This window comes from Staurois parvus, unplaced genomic scaffold, assembly GCF_062004578.1.
Source record: "Staurois parvus isolate SC_StPar_1 unplaced genomic scaffold, SC_StPar_1.0 ptg000104l, whole genome shotgun sequence".
NCBI lineage: Eukaryota > Metazoa > Chordata > Amphibia > Anura > Ranidae > Staurois > Staurois parvus.
The window spans coordinates 165,733-180,011 of NW_028317900.1; positions in this window are offsets into that span (position 1 = coordinate 165,733).

Genomic DNA, 14,279 nt, shown 5'->3' on the forward strand with positions numbered 1-14,279 from the left:
GAATAAACCCAAGAGACAAAAGGACTTCCTTTCCAACATTCGGAATATTTTCTCTGACATACTATACACTAGTTTAATAGTTTACATTACAGGATACACCCTCCAAACATAATATTTATTCCAGGTTCATCATTATAATTTATAATTTTTACAAGTAATTTGTGCATATATGTAAATATAGCAATTACTTAAGCCCTGGTTCACACTGATGCGGTCCGGAATTTGCAGCGTTTTCTGTGCGAATTCCGCACTGCTTCAGAATCGCACCCCATTCATGCGAACTGCTGCGGGTGTGTATGTTAAGGTAACAACTCCCCGAAAGCGGTACGCAAAATGTGGTGCGATGTACAGAATCAGATCGCATAGGTGTGAATACCCATGCGATCCGATTCTAGTGCGGACCCAAAAACGGTCCTGTACGTTTTTGGTGCAGTGCGATTAGAGCCATACAAAATGTATGCCTCCAATCGCACTGCACACAAATCACATGTGATTTTCACAGGAATGCGGTTCCTGTGTGAATCACATGCGATACCCCGCACAGCATGTTTATGAACCCAGGCTGAATATGATATATGTATGTTATAAAATTATGTAAATCATATTACATTCACAGGCATATTTAATTAGATGTTACATCCAAAAATATATGATATTGAAGCTTACCAATTTTTAGATCGTTAGATACAGTAGTAACATACATAGTTGGTAAAGTTCAACAGTGTGTGTGTGTCAGATTTTCCATATCCCTGTACATTGGTTCAAGAAACACATCTAAAAGTTTTTGAATGTACCTACACACCCTGCTGACACCACCAACTATGGAAGAGAGTTCCACATCCTTACCACTCTAACAATAAAGAACCCCTTGTGCACTTTAAAATTGAATGTTGTCCAACTTCATTGTGTGACTGTGTGTCTTCTGTAGAGACCTCACCATTCAAAGATTTGTATATTGTGATCATATCCCCTCTATAAATGTGGTGACTGCAAACATTTTCTTTTTTTTCTGGCTTTTTTTCATCTAGTGATCTGACCAGTAAGTCTTTTATTTTTCAGCTGTTTTTAACCTATCCAGCAAAAGTGATAGAGTGTATAGACAAACCAATAAAGGCTTACAATGGTGCTTTTTAATTCATATATGTAAAAAACCTGTCATTGTAACTGCCTAAAAAATTTTAGCAGGAGCTCACCTTCTATTTGTTAGTTAAGCCCATCTAAATCTGCTAGTCCAACACTACCCTCTTCCCAAACTGACAATACTACTGTCCAAGGTTGTCTCCATTGCTCCTCCAGTGTAGACCAGAGGAAAATAAAGAGTAAGAAAGAAAACTATTGCAACCACTACATTTAAAGATTAGTAAGCTACAACATGATACATTTTTGGTTTTGGGTTTAATACCGTTTTAGGAACCTAGTGTAAAATACAATTAAAATGTGAAAAAATGCAATTTTAGTTGTCAAACCAGTAGATGATTTTCAATTGTCATTCAGGTGTCTATGGATTACTGCATTTTGCCCATTAATACTGTCTTACAAATAAACTTGACAGTGTGAATAAATGATGTCATCAACAACATCTGGAGAAAAGCAAGATTTCACCAGTAAAGTATATTTTACATTTAGATGGTGCTGCTGTGATATATGACTTAATAAAGAGGCCAGTTAGATTTCATGACATATTTTGAAATTACTCCAGAGCATGATTACAATTCTCAGTCCAATTAAACATACTTGGGTATAAGAATTTCTACATGTAAGATATTTTATATGTTTTGCAAACATTATGAATAATGTAAATTGTAAATAGAAATACTATAAGTAATTTTGGAGTTCCGTTCTTTATATGGCAAATGCCAAAAGCAGCTAAGTTTAGTGTACCCCAATCAGTGGTAAGCTATTTTGTACCATTATTGAAGTCATATATGGAACAAAGTAAATCTGATTGGCGAACACATGGTACTGATTTTGTTTATTGTCTTATAAACTAATTTAATTATGCTTAAGCTGCTAAGGTTGTCTCCATAGATTCTCAAAGACAGGACTACATGGATGATATTAGTTCCCTACTCACAAATGTAACCACTTGTTGGCAGTTACTGTATTCACAAGCACACAAAGTCAAAGTGCTGATAATGAGATGATTGTCAACAACTGGTTAAATCTCTCAGCAGCACAATATTAAATTGCCAGTGTAGCTCTATTCTAAATGGTCATCAATCAATTCCATTGGTCTTACAGGAAGGCTTTAGGACTGGCTGTGGGCACTTCAACATCAGTAGACACCACCATCAGCGAAATGTCTGTGCCAGGTCGGTTGGATTTTTGTGGCCAGTTTCGATCATTTGAGATAACACTAGAGCTGGGAGTCTATCAGCTCACTTGGCTAATACGAGTGTGCCAAATTATCCTGAAGTCTCCTGGAAGAACCAATATTTGGCTGCCTTGCCTTTTGTGCATATGCTGTCTAGTTTTCATGACCAGGTTCAGTCTCATTTCATTATACTAACATTATATATAGCACGTTTTAACCTTAGAACTAATATCTCTCTATATCTTTTTGAGGGTTCTCTCCTGGTTGTTGCTATGGCTCCTCAGCCATCATCGTGTATGCAATCTATGCCTTATTGCCTTGACCCAATTTATTTATGTATATATTTTTTTCAACAGCAAGAACATAGGCAAATGATTCCAGTGAAGTCCAGGTTAGAATTATCTGGGATAAATATTCTGGAATATAGAGCATGTATTCCAGTTTTCCTTCTAGTATTACAGGAGAAATGTTTTTACATTACTGTACAGGACGTTGGAACTAGAATGAATGCCTCTCTGAAAGTCTGCATAACATGTACAATTTAGACTAGCCTTTCCCAAAATATTTTACTGTAGTGAAACCTTTGAAATAAGTTTCAAATCTCAGGGAAACCCTGTTAAGAAAAAATCATGGGGGTCAAAAGGAAAATACCCCTTACATTGGTGATCAGTGTAAAGAATGCCCTTTACAGTCAGCTAATATCGACATTGGTGCCAATCTACTGGCTCTGTCTAGTGCTGTTCAACCTGGAACTATGAAGGCACCATCAGATTATAGCGCAATCAGCCACTGCTGAAGGGACCCTAGAAGCCTCTGGAGGAACCTTTGTTGCAAATATCTGGTCTAGATGACTAGAATTACCCATATAATTTTCATAACTGCACCTCCTTAACTGGAAAGCATGGTGTGTAAATGAGTGTACCCCAATCTCTGCTTGATATCCTTGACCCAATTTATATCTGTATATATTTTCTTCTCAATTATTTTTTGGTTCAATCTGAACATAAAGAAAAGAAAGAGCAGGGTTATGGGACAGGTCTCATACAAGTATACTATATCAACAATAAGAACAAAAGATCCAAGTCTAAGTTGGAATTATTTTCTGACCATTGGACATTAAGAATGATCATATCTCCTGGGGTCCTTATCTAGCTGTCCAGTGGTGTATTGGTGCATTGGGTTGAGTATACGAAATGATCCTTCTTGGTGACTTACGTAAACATAACTTACTGTCATTTAAACTAGAATTCCAGGCTAAACCTAACTAGTCTTAACATTGCTCCCTTCCTCCTCCATAACACCTGCAATGACTAACCTGTGTAAGAAAGATGTACATACTTATCTATTTTCAGCCTGCTTCGGTCCGGTCACGTGATTCAGCTCCCCTGTGTCAGTCAGCGGCAGATGGAAGGGAGAGGAGGGACCACCGACAACAAATGGGCCATAGGAGTCTATGGTGTTGCCACTGCTTCATGCATAATATTTTTTGTGCATAGGTAATTTCACTATATAGCACCTTTTCTCTATTTTGCCATGCGCAATCACAGGTGATCTGAACAGGGGAGTCACAGGCTGGCTAATTCTCAATGAATTAGTGAGTCATTTGTAGCAGTAGGGTAGAATGAAGCACGGAGGCACCAGTAATGGACTGGACATGACCACGAGGATTTACTTATCTATATCTGCCATCGGAACCATGGTGATTGTTGCTGCTGTCACTTCTAAGACCACAGTTCTCTGCAGAGTTTACAGGTATGTGCAACTATATTTCTTTTTTCATTCTTTATCCAGCCTGGAGAACAAAAAGTTCATACTAAGAATGATCCCTAGTGAAATAATCCCTCCAACATTTGTAAAAAGTGAACTTTATTTCAACAGGCAGTAGCTGGTAGGGCTTGACTTTCCAGCTTGTTCCTGAGAAGCTGATTCAGCATACTGCAGTTATGTGCTGAGTCATTGATCACTCATCTCTCGCCTCAACTGGGCCTCAGCATACGCCCCAATTACAAAGCATTGAACTTTTTTAATTTCACCTTTCTGCATGCAATTCCTTAAAGTAGATGCAAACTCTAACTGAATGACTGGCTTAACTGGCTAAAGCACAGTGCATAATAAACAATTGCCATTTGTTGTAATAAAATACTTGTTTTTACTTTTTTGTATCCTTTGTTGCATCTTGGTGCTGTTGATCTGCTGAAGCCACTTCATGACTCTAACAATGGCTGCATGGCATTGATCAGGGTGGGTTTCTTGATGGTGATAATAGTGGACCATGTGTGCTTGAAAAGGCCATTTGAAGTCTCTATCAAATGATAATACATTAGGGCAATTGGGAGACAGAGACATGGGGTAGATTTACTAAAACTGGAACACTCAGAACCTGGTGCAGCTGTGCATGGTAGCCAATCAGCTTCTAACTTCAGTTTGTTCAGTTGAAGTGGTTGTAAAGGCTCAAGGTTTTTTTACCTTCATGTATTCTATGTATGAATGTAAAAAGCCTGTTCTGTGCAGCAGCCCCCCCCCCCCCCCCCCCCAATACTGACTTAAGCCCCCTCTTGATCCAGCTATGTGCACTGGAATCCCAGCTATCCTGGGATTCCCTCTCCTCATTGGCTGAGTCATTGGCTCCCACTGCTTTTAATCACAGCCGGTGAGCCAATGCTAAGAGAGAGGGAGTGGGGCCAAGCTGCGGCTCCGTGTGTGAATGGACACATGGAGCAGCTGGTGCCCCCATAGCAAGCTGCTTGCTGTGGGGGCACCTGACAGGAGGAAGGGGACAGGAGAGCCTGTGGCAGAACCCAAGAAGATGAGGATCTGGGCTGCTCTGTGCAAAACCACTGTATACAGCAGGTAAGTATAGACATGTTTGTTATTTTTAGAAAAAAAAAGTTAAGCCTTTAGTATTGAATTAAGCTTTGACAATAAAATCTGGAAGTTGATTGGTTTCTATGCAGAGTTACACCAGAGTTTGCTCTGTCCAATTTCAGTAAATCTCCCTCAGTGCATTGTCAGCCTAAAGCAGAAAATGCCTGAAGAGGGACCTTCGTGACAGGATCACCAGTTATTATTGTAATGAATGTTACAGATTTAAAAATATTAAAGATGACTTTTGAAATTACATTAACCTGTTACATCCTATCCGAGATTTCTGTAATGTTTAGCATATTCAGATTCAATCATTTAATTGCATTCTGAAATGATAAAACACTCATTTTTTTTAATGTGGATCATTTTCCTACAAATGTGTATCACTCCTAATATATTATATAGGCAAAACAGTAAAAAACTTGAATACAAATAAGAAAATTGGCAAAAATGTGCAAAATGCAGACACTGCTCTGTTTTTAGGCTGTGCTAGTTTTAAAAATGACCTCCAGCATTTCCCAAATCTGCCAAGAACTGAAAAACATTTATTCCAGTATTCCCTCCATTTTATGTTACTGTACAGGACTTTGGAAGTGTGATGAATGTTTCTCCGAACGTCTGTATAACATATGATGTCTAGACAGCCAGTTACCCATATGATTTCCATAATGGCGCCCTCCTAACTGGAAAGCACAACGTGTATATTCCTCTAGTCTAATGTATCTTAAACACCCCTAACAGGCCATGTTTTCCAGAAATCCAGGCACATTTCTGTTCAAGGCTAACTCCAACCAAAACTGTATTTTACGTTTTAGAGGGTGGAGGGGTTAGAACATCTGTAAGGTTTTTACTGCTGTCTGTGTCTCCCATTTTATAGATGTCTGCTTACTTACTGACCTTGAATCTCTTGAATAGGAAATGAGCTACATCTCCCAAACAGAGACAAACAAAAAAAAAACAATCTTTTGCAGAATGGGGCAGTGTTAGAACCTCTGTTCATTTTTATCATTGCCTTTGTCATCATTGGGGAGATTCCCTTGCACATTCTGCACATTCAAATTCTGGAGAAACCCACTGGGGTTGATTTACTACAGGCAGCTTCCTCTCATTTATTAAACTCTGGAGCAAACAAAACGAATCAAAGGATTTGACTTTATATACACCTTAGAACTAAACTCCAGCTTCCCCTTTGGTCTTACACATTTGTACACAGGGGCGGACTGACCATTTGGAAACCCGGGCGCTGCCCGAGGGCCCGGGGTCAGTAGGGGGCCCCATGAGATGCCCCTGGTACCTTTTTCATAGGCTTTTTGTGTTTGGGCAAGGATACAGGGGCCCCATGATCCCCTATTGCCGGGGGGCCCCATGAGTTGTCAGTCCGCCCCTGGTCGTACAGATTTATCTCCTATAGTGAAAGTGCTTACTCTTACTCCCTGCATGCTGTGAGCTTCTTACAGTGTACATTAGAAGCTGCAGCAAGTCGGATAGATCCTACCTAATTTCCCGGACATTCTAGACTATCTAGCTCATTCCCCCCCATCCTTACTGTTTTTGGCCTGTCCTTTTCATTTATTGGATTTCAGTGCTTTTAGTCATGGAGGCTCAGAATTACATGTGGGCATTACGTACAGGGACAGATTAACATAGGGGCTATTGAAGGCCCATCTATATATCCACTTAATGCCAAATTATGTACATCATTTGACTTTAAGTGGTTATACAGGAGTGATGCCTGCAGCTACAGGTATCATCCCGGTATTGTCTTTTCCCATTGGTGGCTGGCTTGAATGTAAAAGCTTTTACAGGCGGCAGGAGTGGTCAACACCCGCCCCCCACCGGTGCCTGTTCGGGCTCTACCGTCCCACTGATGAGCCCAAAATGAAAACCGGCAGTCCTGCCGGTCTACCACACAGCTTGACGAGGACTGGAACTCTAACTTTAATCCGTAACCGACAAGCATTTTTGTCACTTCCAGCTTCCCCAATGTAAACACCACCATTTTTAAATTTGGAAAGTAGCTGATCACACCAACCTTGGTATGATCAAATGCTTTTAAGGGCAGAGGAGACATCCAGCACCAGATCTCTCCATAAAGAGTATCTGTCACTGCCTTTTGCTGTCACAAGGGATGTTTACATTCCTTGTGACAGCAACAAAAGTGATCAAAAATTTTTTTTTGAAGAAACAGTGTAAAAAAACAAATTAAAGTGCCCCGTCCCCCTGTGTTTGTGCTCAAAGGCAAATGCATGCGCTGGTCCCGCACACATACATCAGCGGCAATCGCACCATACATGTGAAGTATTGTCGCAAGTGAGAGCAGTAATTCTAGCACCAGATATCCTCCCTAACTCTAAACTGGTAAAATGTTACCATGTTAAAGGTTGTCGCCATTCCATGAGCATGTGCAATTTTAAAGTGTGACATGTTAGGTCTATTTACTATGCATAACAACATCTTTTAAATTTAAAAAAAACTGGGTATTAGAGTGTGTTTGTGTACATTAAAATTTATTGTATATTTTTTCCAAAAAGTTTGTGTTTGAAAATCCACTGAACGATGAAAGAAGGAGGACAGATGTTGGAAGAAATTAGGCACTAATGGGGCGCAGGGAGGGCGGAAGTTAGGTGTTAATGGGGTGCAATGCATGTACAGGTTAGGTATTAATGGGGAGCCACACATGTGCTCTCTTTGCCCTGTAAGGTCATGCTTTCCCCCCAATGCCTGGTTCTGCCTCCCCCACATTTATTGTAGCTGCATGGACAATTTTGTTTTCCCTGGAATTCTTCTTTAATTTGCTGGGAACCACCGTGGCCGGGATCATCACTGACGGATGTACGGCCATCTTTGAAACATTTACACCATTCAAATGTCTTGCTGTGGCTGATACCAGCGGTGTGTAACATGCCTTTTTAACTGGCATAGAATTTTATTATTCTCATAATTTATATGTAGATGTCCAGAGCACCCCACCCCCCTTACATCAGATATTAAGAACCTCCGACCATCAGAAGTCAAGAATCCCCCACCTTCCCTTACATTACAGTGCAACCCCTTACCTTGTACTGCTGCTGAGAAGAAGCTGAGGGCGGAGCTGGTAAGCAGAAAGTGTAGGGTCTGGAGGAGGAACAGAGGAGGGCTGGATTCAGCTGCTGGAGTTTGTTGAATTCTGAGACCAGGGGGGTTCTGCAGCTACACAGAGGATCTGTAGAAGGAGTTCTGTCCTCCTCTCTGCTGCCAACTGCTGAATTGTGGGGGGGGGGGGGTCAGAGACAAGCCTCTCTGCAGCTGCATGGAGAAGTACAGGACCTGGCGGAGGAGTTCTCTCCTCCTACCTGCTGCCAACTGTTGAGATAACAAGGGAATGTAGAATAGGGGGGTGCAGCAGCTGCAGGAGAGGTGTGAGGGCCAAATGAAATGTCCCGGCGGGCTGGATTCAGCTCGCGGGCCTTGTGTTTGGCACGTGTTATTGAGGAAAAAGATGTTAGAGAAAATAAAGCAAGACTTATCACCTGCTGTTTAACTTTACCCCTCTGCCAGGAATGCTTTACTCTCTCCATCTGACCTAACCAGGGCCACTGATAGGGGGGTACCTCCGGACCTCCTGTAGGGGGCCCAGGCCCTTCACATTGACAGGGGGGCCCAGCCAGCTGGCAGCTTCATGTTCCACAATGCCCCTTGAATTGCTGTTCACCACTGTCCCTTATAAGTGACAGTGATCCTCTCCTGGCGAGGTGGCGACAAACTGAAAACCCCCCCTGCTCTCCCTGCATATACAATAAAGGAGGGGGTAGGGGATGCACACACCTCTATCCTCACACCTGCAGCATCTCTAGAAGCCCAAGCCGATAGCTTGACCTTGTATTGTAATTGACGGCCGCATGAGTTCTCAGCGGGATCCGAAATTCCATCATCTAGCTCTTCAGCTCCACCACTCCATGCTGACACATAGGTGGATTTCAAATACACCGTCTGGAGTTTGCTACAGAATGCTGCATGTTAGCAACTTTCTGTCATTTAAAAATGCTTATTTTAAGCTGACCCAGTGGCTCAGCAGCCTGCTTTTATATTTCCTGTTGGGGAGAGGAGTACTGTGTACTGGACAGGGAGGAGAGGAAAGATCTGGAAGTGGAGAAAATAGGTGGGGGGGACTGGCCTGTGAAATGTGCACACCTGAACCCTGCACTCTGTGCGTAATGCATTCTTGAACCCTGCTCACTGTATGTAGCACAATCGTGAACACTGCACACTGTATGTAACACAATCCTGAACCCTGCACACTGTATGTAGCACAATCCTGAACCCTGCAGTCTGTACGTAGCACAATCCTGAACCCTGCAGTCTGTACGTAGCACAATCCTGAACCCTGCAGTCTGTACGTAGCACAATCCTGAACCCTGCACACTGTATGTAGCACAATCCTGAACCCTGCAGTCTGTACGTAGCACAATCCTGAACCCTGCAGTCTGTACGTAGCACAATCCTAAACCCTGCAGTCTGTACGTAGCATAATCCTGAACCTTGCACTCTGTACGTAGCACAATCCTGAACCCTGCACACTGTACGTAACACAATCCTGAACCCTGCACACTGTATGTAGCACAATCCTGAACCCTGCAGTCTGCACATAGCACAATCCTAAACCCTGCAGTCTGTACGTAGCATAATCCTGAACCTTGCACTCTGTACGTATCACAATCCTGAACCCTGCACACTGTATGTATCACAATCTTGAACCCTGCACTTTGTACGTAGCACAATCCTGAACCCTGCACTCTGTACGTAGCACAATCCTGAACCCTGCACTCTGTACGTAGCACAATCCTGAACCCTGCACTCTGTACGTAGCACAATCCTGAACCCTGCACTCTGTACGTAGCACAATCCTGAATCCTGCACTCTGTACGTAGCACAATCCTGAACCCTGCACTCTGTAAGTAGCACAATCTGGAACCCTGCACTCTGTACATAGCACAATCCTGAATCCTGCACTCTGTACGTAGCATAATCCTGAACCCTGCACTCTGTAAGTAGCACAATATGGAACCCTGCAATCTGTACGTAGCACAATCCTGAACCCTGCACACTGTACGTTACACAATCCTGAACCCTGCACTCAGTACGTAGCACAATCCTGAACCCTGCAATCTGTATGTAGCACAATCCTGAACCCTGCACTCTGTATATAGCACAATCCTGAACCCTGCACTCTGTACGTAGCACAATCCTGAACCCTGCACTCTGTACAAAGCACAATCCTGAACCCTGCACTCTGTACATTGCACAATCCTGAATCCTGCACCCTGTACGTAGCATAATCCTGAACCCTGCACTCTGTAAGTAGCACAATCTGGAACCCTGCAATCTGTGCGTAGCACAATCCTGAACCCTGCACACTGTACGTTACACAATTCTGAACCCTGCACTCTGTAAGTAGCACAATCTGGAACCCTGCACTCTGTACGTAGCACAATCCTGAACCCTGCACTCTGTACATAGCACAATCCTGAATCCTGCACTCTGTATGTAGCATAATCCTGAACCCTGCACTCTGTAAGTAGCACAATCTGGAACCCTGCAATCTGTACGTAGCACAATCCTGAACCCTGCACACTGTACGTTACACAATCCTGAACCCTGCACTCAGTACATAGCACAATCCTGAACCCTGCAATCTGTATGTAGCACAATCCTGAACCCTGCACACTGTAGGGAGCACAATCCTCAACTCTGCACTCTGTACATAGCACAATTCTGAACCCTGCACTCTATACAAAGCACAATCCTGAACTCTGTACAAAGCACAATCCTGAACCCTGCACTCTGTACATAGTACAATCCTGAACCCTGCACTCAAGGAGAACTGCTCAAACCCTGCACTCCCTGTATAACATACTCCTCAACTCTGCACTATGTTCATTCCACACCCCTGAATTCTGCATTTTGTACATAATAAATTGCTGAGCCTTGCTGAATGTAGCACACTAAGGGGGGTGTTGTTGATATTAATGGCGAGTGGTGTGATGAGGGCATGATAGACTTCCTGCACCTATTCTATGAGAAAACAAGCCTTGTAGCCTTAGGCCTCATTTATACTGGGATTTGTAACTCCTTCCTCTTCTACTGCATGCACTTGAAGACAAAGCTGCATTTTGTTTTGAGGTGGGGTCAGGGGAGGGGCCAAGGGTGTGGTTGAGGGCAGAGCCAAGGTAGGGTCGAAGGGGACCCGGTCAGATAGGCTGTATGGGGCCCCATAATTTCTAACAGCAGCCCCGGTCATAACTGCATGAATATACAAAGGGATAAGGGTAAACTGCATGGAAAGCAGAAGAAAAAAAGCAAAGAAAGTTGGGCTTAGCATTGCCATTGGAAAACATAACTGAATTTGTTACAGCTGAAAAACAAGGGTAATGTCTAACCTTTCTTTTCCAGCATATCATTTATTGGAAAATGACAAGTGCAGTTTAATAACAGGAGAACTGTAAGAAAACATGATAATATGGTTAAAGCATCCTGTAATAAATAAAGAGAGATAAATATAAAGATATCAAATTCAACTTTATTTCCCCATAAAACACGCACCGCTTCCTCGCGGCTCCTTTTCTCAGCGTTCTAATCTCTCTGTAATTTTAGTAGCATTATACTTAAAATGGTCAGACGCCCCCAGCACTTACCTGTTAATGTTCAAACCAGATTTTTGTTACTTTATCCCTGCCAGTGGACAGCCTTTCTGTAGGAATGAATGAAGATTTGCATTCACAGGAGGAGTAGAGCCCAACTGCCAGGTGCTTGAAGCAGAGGCTTTTCACTGTGGAGTGGGTCACACAGTGAAGATCTCAGAATTGTGGGGATAGGTAAGCATAAGATTTGGAAGGGGTGCCCAGACCTAATACAGATGAAAATACAGATATCCTTTAATGGATGGGGCAGCAGAACAATAGGGCTCCTTTACACAGTTGACTGTAAATGGATGTGTTTATATTTACATCCAGTTACCTTGAAGTTCTTCTAGATCCAAAAAAGAAAAGGTTCACAACCTTATCCATTTTTTTCTGATCTAAATATGACAAAGCAGAGGTAAAAGGATTTAAACATATGCACTGCAGTTTACATCCACCTGCCCATAGACCTAACATAAGTCTATTAAGCTGCGTTGTTGTGATGGCAAAAACCTGAGGGGATGCAGACATAAAAATGAGATCTATTCTGTTCTGCTCTGATTCAGCAGAGTGTCTGTTCATGGATACCCAAGATAATTAGAACAAATATTGCCTGCCTTTGCTCCTAAGGACCCTTAGGAGAACCCTCCAATGATCTCCCCTTGGTTCTCAATCAAACTAATCTTCTCTTCTGCATTTACACTGCTCTTTCTATATTACTAATTAGTCGACCCTGCTTAGTACCCCGAACAAAACCAAGCAGAAAAGTCCATACCTACCTACTAAGTTTCATCAGCATGACAACCACTGCTTTCTCATTTCTATACAACTACCGGATTGAAATCATCTTCATTGATGGTGGTGCCTGCACAATGAGCCCACTCAGTCTGAGATGGGACTGTACTGTGATCCTCTCTAGTTTCAGGCTAACAGTTTTTGGCGTATTACATTTTCACACCTTCCAACTTTCTGAGATGAGAAAGAGGGACATCATTTAGCACAAAGTATGTAGTTAAAGGACACACCTCTAGTTATGTGGACCACGAAGAAGTGAAAGGCAAACAATTACTGAATAAACCAACAAGTGCTAGTTTCATCAAAATAGGGTATTTATTGTTACAGAGGTCTGTACTTCAGATCAAAAAGAGGGACAGCAGATGAGGAAAGAAGGACATGTGGATTTGGTTCTAAAAGAGGGACAGTGGCTCCAAATCAATGGCAGGTTGGAGCCAGGCATTTGTAAAAACCACACAGGAAACATTTTGAAAGCAAAATGAGTATCTTGAGGGGTGACCTAAAAGACAGGGACAAAAAGTGGGGTCAAAGGAGTAATCGATGTTACCTAGTTGTGTGGGAAAACATCTCTGAAAATTTTTTTTAAGTGGACCTCTACTGCTGTGAAATTGGGATAAATTAATTTATTGTGGTGAAGCAAAGAGTAAAATTTTAATTCAGTATATAATTTTCAATTAGAAGCAGCACATATGACAGTGCCTAGGCATCACTTGTGTAGCCTTGCAGGTGCCTGTTAGGGTTTGTCATCATTTGAGGCATAGCCTGTATGCACCTGCATTAGGTTGCACTACTGTCAAAAGTCAGACTTTCAATTGCCAACATCCGAAAGAAAAAAAGAAAAACAGGGTTAGGTGCTAATCCAACCCAAAGGTAACCAGACTGTATCGGCATATCATAAGAGACACTTGCTTATAAAACCATTAATTTTATTACAAAATATAAAAATATATAAGATAAAATATCAATTTACGAGAAAAAGGCACCCAAAAAGGGGACAAAAAGTCCCCCAAATACACCATTCTCAAGAAACTGGAAATATGGCAAAAAGCAATTACTGATACATAGAACAACATATATACAATATAATACAATGAAATAAACAGTGTATCAGTTGTGCTTTTCCAGTTGTAGTAGGTAAATGCGTTCTGCCGATTTGTCACTTCTTCAGAACCCGCAAAGGTTGAGAGGGCAACAATTAGGGAGTCCTAATATCAGTCATGGGGGGCGGACACAGGGGTGCTTCAGGCACACCAAACCCACCAAGAGGGACGACAAGGCAGTAAAGAACAATGTTTGGGCACTCATATAGTATGGGAAAATGGCTGCTGATATTGTAAGCCACAAACGTAAAGACAATTTAAACCACAACAATGGCAATGAACAGGCACATTTAAAAGATGGAATAAATAGCTGTGGGTGGCAGATGAAAATAAAACAATGACCAGATGTATATAATAAACAGCACAAATCCAAGCTTGAAGAGTGGGGGAGATGAACATGAATATTCCAGTACACACTAATATATTCCACCAGGATCCACCAGTTATAAGAAAGCCCGCACGCTGCCAATACATGCACCAAACTACAGTTGGAGTCATCATGCTGCTTTATTCCCACACATACTGGCCGCCATGTCGTTTCTATGGTGG